Raw genomic sequence first — 11,459 nt, 5'->3', positions numbered from 1 at the left:
TTTTCCCAAGGTCTCTTCCTGTTAGTGAGTGGAACCAGTTCTGGTCTAAACCATGTTGCTCCTTCCCAAACTGGCTTCTCTGCCAAGCCATGTGCTTAGAAAACTCCTCTGTGCAGAGCTGGGTGAAGGTCCTTGGACCAGGCGAGTTACATTGATCGTTGTGGTTTGTGAGATCCCTGGGCTGCGGCCCTTCCCTGGGTGCCTTGCTTGAGCCGCTCCTTGCCCCTTGCTTGGTGGCTGGGAAATGGGACTCTGACTGCCCCTGGTTTAGACCATGGGTAGTTATTCCCTAATTCTTCATTCTGGGGTTTCCTTCCAAGCAGCTGGTGCCAGAAGACAGGACACTGGGCAAATGGACCTCACCTCTGATCCAGTCTGGCTATTCCTGAGTTTCTCCAGTGAAGTGAAATCTGTCCCTGCTGTCTCCTAGGTCTGGCCCCATCTCTAACAACACCTCGGAATGTGACCCCGCCCCCTCATAGACCCAGCCCTCATGCTGGCCCTGGCTTTCCTCTGTGCTGGCCTAAGGACAGGGTCATCTACTGGGCCCACAGCAAATCCTAGCTGTTGGTTCATGTAGTGGCGGGTCAGAAAGCCTGCATGTAACTGCAGCTGGGTGTGTCCCCGCCTGTGTGAATGCTGGTGGAAGTGTAGGACTGGGAGCGGGTCTGCAGCTTGTCACAGCACAGTGTGAGAGGGAACCCCCAGGCTGGTGAGTCAAAGGGCGCAGTGGTCCCCAGTTCCAGTAGTACCTGTCACAGCCCTTACCCCCAAATGGCTGTGTTATGTAATTTATGGACAGCCCCCAAGCCCATCTCATGAGATACTGTTGTAAGTAACAAAACAAACAGGTCAGGAGTGAGGGGCATTAGCATAGTGGGGGATGGGGTGGGACAAGAATGGAATTGCAGTGTGGGAGCTGCAGGTCAGGGTAAGGGGGCATCAGCAGAGCTATGTGTGGGGAGCCAGGGCTGGAAAAGCAAGAGGCTGTGGGTCAGGTTGAAGGGACATTGGGAGAGCTGCATGTGGAGGGAGCTCAGGGCTGGCATATCAGGAGGCTGCAGATTGAGATTGGGGCCATAGCAGAAGGTATAAGAATGTTCCCTTTCTGCCTCCTCATCAGTGGAATGTGGGTCTACCCGCCCATCAGAGAGAAACAATTCACTACAGTGCTCTTATAGTCCTTTATTCTAATGTTGGTAAGATTAGAGACGAGAGGGTGAGTTTGGGGTGGGGAATAGTGTGTGTCCATTAAGGTCCCAGCAGCAATAAGGGTCACTAGACTGACTCGCATTGTTGGGGCTCTGGAGAAACAGATACTCTCCGGGGTCAGGGTTCCATGGCAGTGTCCCGGGGATGGTGCTGTGTTCATGCCACGGGGGCCAGGCCCACCTAGTTGTTGGCCCTGTCGAAGACAACGTAGTACTGGCGGATGAAGACATCTCCGAGGATCCAGAGGTCTCCAGAGGTGGTGGGGAGGTCGATGCCGTCAAAACTGGGAGATCAAGAGCCTGAGTTCTGCACTAGGGTAAAATAGGACATGGGTTATTGGGCTGGAACTTCAATGACCCCTTGAGTTATTATCCTGCAGGAAGTGCACATGCCTGCACCTGCACCATCTTGGGATGGGATCTCACCACTGCTCCCAAGCTAAGCAGCGTTAGCCTGGGTCAGGCCTTGGCTTGGAGACTTTAAGGGACAGCTTGGGGATGCAAGCAGCGGGGTTGGTGAGTGAGGCCTGGATGCTCACAGGTATTTAGGGGCATAACTCCCATTGAGGTACCTTTGTGGATCTGGGCCTCAGTACAGTCCCAGTGCTTCAGCCTGAGGCTAAGGGGTGCAGCCTGTGAAGTGGGAAGAAAAGCAAGGCCCTGATCACTTCTTTTCATCCCTTGAGGGGGCAAAGCACGCTGTCTCCAGACTCCTGGCCAGATTCCAAAGGGAGCGATTACATTCTGCCACCAGAAATCCTGCTGTGATTATAAGTGGATTTGGGCTTCCCCACTGCTTGTCCCACCTACCAGCTGGTGTTGCTGTGTGCTGTTAAAGCAGTTTAGCTGTTCCTCCCCAGAGGGAAGCAAACCTTTATCATGGGGAAGGAAAACTCCTTCCTGATGCCCATGCCCTGGAGCACGAGGCAGTGATCTCTCTTGATCTAGCCTCCCAGCTTGGGTAGCTGCTCATTTAATTCTCTCCTAGCCCCGTAAGGCCCCTGCCCTGGTGATCTCCTACGGTGGCCAGCTCTACAGGCTGCCTCGCTGCTCTTGCGGTGTGTCACTTTCACAGTGGGCCTGCCTTGATCTTGACCGTCCCTCCCCCTGGATCCGTTTGTGGGAAGAGCTCTCTACCGCCCCACTCTCATATTGGGGACAGACTCTGAACTGCATCTCAGTGATGCTCCTGCAGGCCCATGCCGGCTGTGCAGGGGGCAATTGCCAGCATGCTCAGTGCAATGGCCTCAGGCACAAGCCCTGGCTAAGAGGCCCCGAGGCGGCTTTCTCAGCAGGACACTCACATCAGTGATGTAGGCACTGATGGGCAGAGGGAACTCGCTGCCTGTTGATGGTGAAGACGATGTTGGGCAGGCTGCTCATGGCACTGCAGCTGATCTGCAGGGAGGGAGGCAACACACGGAGGAAAGGTTAGACACGTCTCGGGCACTAGGTTCTCCAATGAGGGAGATGGAGCATCACATCCGTGTGTAGCAGACACCTCTAGAAGCATCTCTCCCTCTCCCTGCCCTTACCGTGCCATCGCTGGTGCCGATGTAGGAGTTGATGTTGGAGATGCCAGAAGGGGGCCCAGCCAGCAGAGAGTGCCAGTGTCAATGACAGCCCGGCAGCCACCAGAGCATGCGATGGTCTCTCCGTTCATGGTGACGCTGCAAGAGAGAGAGTCAGGGGGACGTTCCCAGTCACACTCCCGATCTCATTCCCACTCAGCCCACGAGCCAGCAGTGAGAGGCCTGCAGGGTGGAGCTGCCTCTCACCCCGCCCACACACCTCCCTTGCTCCAACTGCCAAGAACTTTCCCCTGATGTTTCAGCCTCAACTTTCCTTGGCTATTGCCCATCGCTCATCGTCCTACAACCTTCTGGGACTGTGACCGATCTAGCCTGGGGGTCACAATCAGAGGTCAAGGGGTTGTGCCCACCCTGCCCTGTACTTTATTGCTAAGCAGAGCGGGCCAGATGAGGGTTCCTGGTGTGGACGAGGTGGAGAACCACTGATCTAACCTTCTCACTGGTGAGCCCCTTTCCTATAGCTCCAAGGAAGGCGTGATTCTGACTCTCTTGTCTCTTGTCTTGTTTAGACTCTGTAATTTGAGCTTCCCCAGGCTCCAGCATGCATCTCCTTTTGCCTGTCTCCTCAAGGTGGCCGATGAAGGGGAAGGACCAAGGGGTAGGTGATACCTGTCCATGGTGGTTTGCCAGTAAGTCTCAGCAGAGAGAGGGATCTAGTTGAGGTTCCCAGAATAGTAAGATGAGTCAATGCCGCCGAACATCACAAACCTCCTGTTCTGGTTGTCCCTAGAGAAGGGAGAGGGAAGAGTCAAAGCAGATGCATGAATGGCTGGCTGGCAAGTCAATAGCAAACGCTCTGTCTGAACATAATAATGGCCATACTGGGTCATTACAAAGGTCCATCTAGCCCAGTATCCTGTCTTCCGACAGTAGCCAATGCCAGGTTCCCCAGGGGGAATGAACAGAACTGAATCAACAAGGCATACATCCACTGTTGCCATTCCCAGTTTCTGGCAAACAGAGGCTAGGGACACCATCCCTGCCCATCCTGGCTAATAGCCATTGATGGACCTATCCTCCATGAACTTATCGAGTTCCTTTTTGAACCCTTCCCTATTAGAGAAAGCCACAGCTGGGCAGTGCTGGGATACAGTCAGAGCTGGGCACATCAGTGTTTAGTAGCGGAGAAAGGACATGACAGTTGTCTGGGCGGGGCACCTCTACCCCTACTTTGATAACTGTCTCTTGCCAGGTCTCAAAAGCTAAGCAGGGCTGGGCCTGCCCTAAGATTGGATGAGAGACCTCCAAGGAAAGGCCCAGGTGTTTGAGGCAGTGGTGGCAGGTGCTGCTGTTCCCTCTGAGTCAGTACTGAGCAGTCTGGTGCTAGAAGGTGATGAGCCAGGGAGTCATGTGGGTGACGTGGGGCACTTCCCCCCCAGGAGTCAGTGGGTGTAGAGAGGGCCCTGATGCTTTAATATAATCGTTATAGGCACTAGTGTTCACTTCTGCTCCCAAAATGTACATCACCAGCATGGAATGGCTGCCTTGTTCCACCCGAGATCGCTGTGTTTTGGGAATTCTGATGCAAACATTGCAGGGCTCACTGAATGTGAGAGGTGCTGAATCTCACTGCAGCAGATGGGCTGTTTCCAGCCCTGATTTACGAGCTCAGGTAGACGGAGAAGAGGTACTGGGACACCAAACCCTCGTTCATCATGTTGTCAAAGATGGGGGTGGCTCCAGAGGAGGAGCTGCTGGGGAAGGCCAGACCCAGGATCCCATCAAAGGGGAAGTAGTAGAGGAAGGAGCTGGGCTTGGTCTCGCTCAGGCCAAAGATCTGATTGGTGTCCACAATGCCTCCAACCTTAGAAGAGGGATGGGGACAATCAGACACACCCTACACCCTGGGAGAAGCTGCCAGGTCTTCCAGAGAGTCTTTACAGCGTGCAAGTTCTCAGAGGCTACCATGACGTGAATTGTGCTCTCTCCCCCATGATTGGCTTTGTTGTCTCTTCTCTTCCCTTTCTCTATTCCTGTCTCCCAGTTCACAGCCAGTGGAGTTCCTGCTTTAGCTTTGCAGATGCATCCTGTCCTTCGAATTCCTAATCATTTCCCTTCTCTGCTCTAGGGGCTTTGATCCCTTCTTTGATTTACCTGGATGGTGTCGTAGCCCAGGATTCCGGTTCCATACTGGATGGAGACGTCCTCGCTGGTGGCCTCGTAGGTGGAGGAGTCTGATGGGTTGAAGCGATTGTGGTCTTCTGCAAGTACAGAAGAGTCAAATGGTCACAGACCGACTCTTGTAACTCTCCCCATGTGTTGTATGGGAGACTAGTGAGGCTGTGAATTCTTTGGTGGGGGAGGGTGCTTATGCACTGCAGTGCTCAGCATTGCAACGCCTAGGTCCCGTTGTGAATCTAGCTCCTGGGCTTCCTAGAAACCATTCCCCTCCTCTGACAATGTACAATTGGACAATCCACAGACAATGGAAGGAAACCTATTCATATCTGGCTTCCACGGTAGCTGGAAACTGATGATTTTTTTAATTTAAAAAAAATTTGATTTTAAACAATGTAAATACATTTTTCTTTTAAAATAATACTTTAAAATTAAAGTTTAAATTATGACAACATATGTGCAAGCCTAAACTTACTAACATCTATTAAAATCAGTTAAATTAAATAAAAAATTACTATTAAGTAGTGCATATTTGTTGCTGAAGTTTTAAAGATAGACCACTGAACTGGTGGATTACACTGGCTCAGCAGCTGGAACTAGACTTGGTTGAAGTGCTAAACCAGCTTTTCACAGCAGTAGCCTCTTCCGCAGGTGCAGAGAGAATATTTTCTTCATGTCAGTTCATACAGCTAGTTCAGTTCACTGACTAGTTCATTTTAACTTAAGAAATTGACCGGGAGTTGTAAAAGCAAGATAGCTTGTTTTCCTTTCCCACTAAAAAGTAAGTGTGAGAGGATGAAATCCAAAATCTTGGAAGGACATGGTGACCAGAAACAATCAGTTCAATTCACTGACTACACATAAGAACATAAGAATGGCCCTACTGGGTCAGACCAAGTGTCCATCTAGCCCAGTATCCTGTATTCCGACAGTGGCCAGTGCTAGGTGCCCCAGATGGAATGAACAGAACAGGTAATCATCAAATGATCCATCCTCTGTCACTCATTCCCAGCTTCTGGCCAACAGAGGCGAGAGACACTATTCCTGCACATCCTGGCTTATAGCTATTGATGGACCTATCCTCCATGAATTTATCTAGTTCTTTTCTGAACCCTGTTATGGTCTTGGTCTTCAGAACATCCTCTGGCAAGGAGTTCCACAGGTTCACTGTACATTGTGTGAAGAAATACTTCCTTTTATTTGTTTTAAACCTGCTGCCTATTAATTCCATTTGGTGACCCCTAGTTCTTGTGTTATGAGAAGTAGTAAACAACACTCTCTTATCTCCTTTCTCTACACCAGTCATGATTTTATAGACCTCAATCATATCTCCCCATAGCTGTCTCTTTTCTAAGCTGAAAAGTCCCATTCTTATTAATCTCTCCTCATACGGAAGCTGTTCCATACCCCTGATCATTTTTGTTGCCCTTTTCTGAACCTTTTGCAATTCCAATATATCTTTTTTGAGATGGGGCAACCACATCTGCACACAGTATTCAAGATGTGGGCGTACCATGGATTTATATAGCGGCAACGTGATATTTTCTGTCCTATTATCTATCCCTTTCTTAATTATTCCCAGCATTCTGGTCACTTTTTTGACTGCCACTGCACATTGAGTGGATGTTTTCAGAGAACTATCCACAATGACTCCAAGATCTCTTTCTTGAGTGGTAACAGCTAATTTAGACCCCATCATTTTATATGTATAGTTGGCATCATGCTTTCCAATGTGCCATTACTTTGCATTTATCAACATTAAATTTCATCTGCCATTTTGTTGCCCAGTCACCCAGTTTTAAGAGATCCTTTCACAGTCTGCCTGGGTCTTAACTATCTTTAGTAGTTTTGTATCATCTGCAAATTTTGCCACCTCACTGTTCACCCCTTTTTCCAGATCATTTTTGAATATGTTGAATAGGACTGGTCCCAGAACAGACCCCTGGGGGACACCACTTTTTACCTCTCTCCATTCTGAAAACTGACCATTTATACCTACCCTTTGTTTCCTATCTTTTAACCAGTTACCAATCCATGAGAGTACCTTCCCTTTTATCCTGTGGCAGCTTCCTTTGCGTAAGATCCTTTGCTGAGGAACCTTGTCAAAGGCTTTCTGAAAATCTAAGTGCACTATATCCACTGGATCCCCTTGGTCCACATGCTTGTTGACCCCCTCAAAGAATTCTAGTAGATTGGTGAGGCATGGTTTCCCTTTACTAATACCATGTTGACTCTTCCTCAGTTAATTATGTACATCTATGTCTGACAATATTGTTCTTTATTATCATTTCAACCAGTTTGCCCAGTACTGAAGTCAGGCTTATAGGCCTGTAATTGCCAGGATCACCTCTGGAGCCCTTTTTAAAAATTGGTGTCACATTAGCTGTCCTCCAGTCCTCTGGTACAGAAGCTGATTTAAATGATAGGTTATAGACTACAGTTATTAGTTCTGCATTTCACATTTGAGCTCCTTCAGAACTCTTGGGTGAATACCATCTGGTCCTGGTGACTTATTGCTGTTTAATTTATCAATTTGTTCTAAAACCTCCTCTAATGATACCTGAATCTGGGACAGTTCCTCAGATATGTCACCTAAAAAGAATGGCTCAGGTCTGGGAATCACCCTCACATCCTCAGCTGTGAAGACTGATGCAAAGAATTCATTTAGTTTCTCCACAATGGCCTTATTGACAACACTTCCTTTGTTTAATACACTGTTAATTTTAAATGCAGATTGTTTTAATAAACTTTTTTCTTAGCTATCCAGCACATTTAAGGTCGTTTTATTTTACTAATAATTTTTAAAAGCTTTTTTTTTCATTTTTAATCAAATTCCAATTACCATGTAAAGGTGAACACATACTTCAAGTAACAAGATTAGTCAGCTAGCAAAATGAAAAATGCATCCTTCACCATTTTCTCATAATTAAAAAATGTACAAATAAATGTATGTTAAGGTCTATAAGTGGTTACACTCAATATATACAGATTTATTTCTCTTCCTGATTAGAAAGAGGAAAGTATCAATTTTAGGGTAAAAGCTATAATTAGTTGCAAATCAAGGTGTTTTAATGGTTACCAACAAAAAACAACTTCCTGCAGGAAAATAACTAAAAGGTACAAATGCAAAGCAAGATTAAAATCCGTGATTTCAATCAAGGTTTCCTCATTGCTGATTTAAATCTCTCTGATTTCAATCAAACCACCCAGATGGCGTGTCAAGGCAAGAGGTGTTGCAGGTAACTTACTGCAGACTGGGCTGGAGCAGTACACAGAGGGCACCCAGAGGTTGGAGGAGCCGGTGTCGAAGAGGACAGAGAAATCCTGGGCTGGGATGATGATGGAAATGGTTCCAAAGTACTCGATCTGCCAAAGCAAGGCAAAGAATGATGTATCTGTGCAGGAGGTGATTGCCTCTGATTTCATGCAGCTAAGCAATGCAAGGCTTGGTCTGTAGCTGGATGGGTGACTGATAGGTTAAAGGCTAGTGCTTGGGTTGGGGCTGGCAGCACATCAATCAGCTGACATGGTAACAAACAGCCTACTTTGCAGAGGGATAGCTCAGTGGTTTGTGCATTGGCGTGCTAAACCCAGGGTTGTGAGTTCAATCCTTGAGAGGGCCATTTAGGGGTCTGGGGCAAATATTGGGGATTGGTCCTACTTTGAGCAGGGGGTTGGACTAGATGACCTCCTGAGGTCCCTTCCAACCTTGATATTCTATGATTCTAAAGAGAGGGAACCATTGCCATCCAAGGGCTAGATCCTCAGCTGGTGTAAACCGGCATAGTTCCACCAGCTGATTTATAGCAGTTGAGGATCTGGGCTACGGTGGCCTTGCTAAAGGCTCAGCCTGAGCTGCTGTTTCTCAGCCATCACTTTGCCCAGCATGGCTCCTAGGACCTGCTGGCATCTGATGCACAGAGTTGTTTATCCCCAGTTTCCATCAATCTCAGTGTATTGGAAGCAGAGAGCCAGCAGATCTGGGAGTTCTATTCCCAGTGCTCTTCTTAATGCCATCCAATCACAGCTGGGGGCTGGTTGGCCCAGCATGGGGGCTGGGGAAGGTTCTTGGCAGCAGCAAGGGAAGTGCTTGTTTGGAAGCACATGGGTGGGGGAGTGGGTTGGGGCACTTTTTGGAAGAGAGAGAGATCAGCTGTTGGCAGAGGAATGGGAAGCTTTGATGAGGAGAGGGAGGCTTCAAGACCTGCTCTCCTGCCATACTCATGTCCATGTAGTTTGTTTGGGGCTCGCTGGCATCCTCGTTGGCCAGGCTGGGGAAATACTTGGAGGCCAGGTTGTAAGGGTGTTTCTTCAGGAAATTCTCCAGCAAGCCATGTTCCTAAGGTTCTGCCTCAGGGATTTCCCCTTCTTCAGGGAGACCCTAATCAACAAGGGTGGGGAGAGAGACTGCTCAGTAAGAAATAAACAATAGACAAACCTTGTGTTCAGGGAATACCGTGCAGTCCGGCTCTTACATTGCACGGAGACCCGTTTTTATAGCTGGGATTAGCAGAGGGTATAGGTGAGTTGGGTGACCAGTGCACTAAAAGTCAGTGTGAGTTGGGCATATAATTCCCGTAGGACGCTTGGAAACTCCTGGCCCATGTGTAACTAGCACTGAGAGGGCCTAGTATGCTGGGAGCTGTACTAATACATTGTATAAGTCCTATAGATCTTACTGATGAAATAGACAAGATGGACAAAGGACATATGTTCATTTTTATCCAGAGAACTGAGGCCCAGAGAGACTCGGTCACTAGGTCACACAGGGAGTCTGTGGTAGAGCTGGAAATGAACCTAGATTTTCCAAATCCTGTTCCAGTATTGTAACCATAAGCCCATCCTTCCTCATACCTCTGCTATGCCATACAGCCAAGGGGTAGTTCCCACCTGCTGCCTATTAAAGAATGAAGTATTGGGGAGAGAGATGTAGGAGCTTCTGCTGCTGCTAAGGGAACATTACTCTGTAGAAAGCTGAGCTCAGAATCCCAATGTTTCTTGTTCCCCCCTGCACTCACTTTGTCACCCGGCACTGAGAAAGCACCACCAGACTGAGGAGCAGAAGCCACTTCATGATGTCCCTGTACACCCAAACTGGTGGGGAAAGGAAAGTGTGAGTGCTAAATGCAGCGCGACGCCGGGATGCTGCTCCTTATATGCACATAGTGCAGAGCCTTTCCTATCCCATCAGTGACCCTGATAAGAAATGCAAACCTTCCTGGTAAGATTGTCCAAGATGTCCTTGAAAGAAAGGTCTGGAGAACACTCCAAGTTCACAGATCTCCACCTTCGCTTGGCAGTGACCTGAAAATGGGGGCATCTTCTAGAGGGAAGGGGTGAGAGTTAGGGGAGGTTTCCCGGCTAAGCTTTGAAAAGAAATGATGCTGGGTTGTTTTAAAGAGCAAACAGGAGGCACAGAGGAATTGGAGTGGGATATAGAGGTATTCACCTCTAGGTCGCTGGTTCCAGTTTGGCCCCCAGTTATAAAACAGCCATGTAGTGGGAACTGGTGTCTCTATGGGAACTGAGATATGAAGCTTTACTCCTCTAGCTCATTGGTATGAATCTGAGCCCAGGTCAGCGCAAGGAGCTGAAGTTAGTGGACAGGGAAATAGGATGCATGGCATGCTACAGTCTGAGTAACTGGTTGACTCAGAGGATATGGAGCCGTTCACCCCTATGGCACTGGTCCAGCTCACTCAGTTCAGTAGAAAAAATCTTTGTCAACCCTGTGGATGAAATATGCTGATGGTCTTTGTGAATTTCCTAGTGACACATGTCAGGGAAGGAAAGGATCAGGTGTGAGGACTTGGTTTGGCTGTGGGTAGATGAATGGCTGAATCTAGTTGGCAGCTGGTATCAAGTGGAGTGCCCCTGGGATCAGTTTTGTTCAACATCTTCATTAATTATTTGGATGATGGGATGGATTGCACCCTCAGCAAGTTTGAAGATTACACGAAACTGTGGGGAGAGGTAGATACGCTGGAGCGTAGGAATAGGGTCCAGAGTGACCTAGACAAATTGGAGGATTGGGCCAAAAGAAATCTGATGAGGTTCAACAAGGACAAGTGCAGAGTCCTGCACTTAGGATGGAAGAATCCCATGCACTGCTACAGGCTGGGGACTGACTGGCTAGCCGGCAGTTCTGCAGAAAAGGACCTGGGGATTACAGTGGATGAGAAGTTGGATATAAGTCAACAGTGTGCCCTTGTTGCCAAGAAAGCTAATGGCATATTGGGCTGCATTAGTAGGAGCATTGCCAGTATATCGAGGGAAGTGCTATTCCCCTCTATTCGGTACGGGTGAGGCCACATCTTGAGTACTGCGTTAGGGAGGTGGCGGAATCTCCATCCATAGAGATTTTTAAGACCTGGCTTGACAAAGCCTTGGCTGGTATGATTTAGTTGGGGTTGGTCCTGCTTTGAGTAGGGGGTTGGACTAGATGGCCTCCTGCAGTCTCTTCCAACCCTAATCTTCGATGATTCTATGATTCTATGAATGTGATGTGACTGCCTTCAACAAGTCTGAGGGCAAATGG

The 11,459-nt window shown here is 48.3% G+C and overlaps 1 pseudogene; it reads right to left on the bottom strand.

Annotated features, from left to right (window-relative positions):
* Window positions 1–1,368: 1,368 nt before the first annotated feature.
* LOC144267159 (pepsin A-like) lies at window positions 1,369–9,995 on the bottom strand (annotated as a pseudogene).
* Between the last annotated feature and the right edge of the window lie 1,464 nt (window positions 9,996–11,459).

This window comes from Eretmochelys imbricata, chromosome 6 (assembly GCF_965152235.1).
Source record: "Eretmochelys imbricata isolate rEreImb1 chromosome 6, rEreImb1.hap1, whole genome shotgun sequence".
In the NCBI taxonomy this organism is placed as follows: Eukaryota; Metazoa; Chordata; order Testudines; family Cheloniidae; genus Eretmochelys; species Eretmochelys imbricata.
This window is presented reverse-complemented; position numbering and strand designations above follow the sequence as displayed.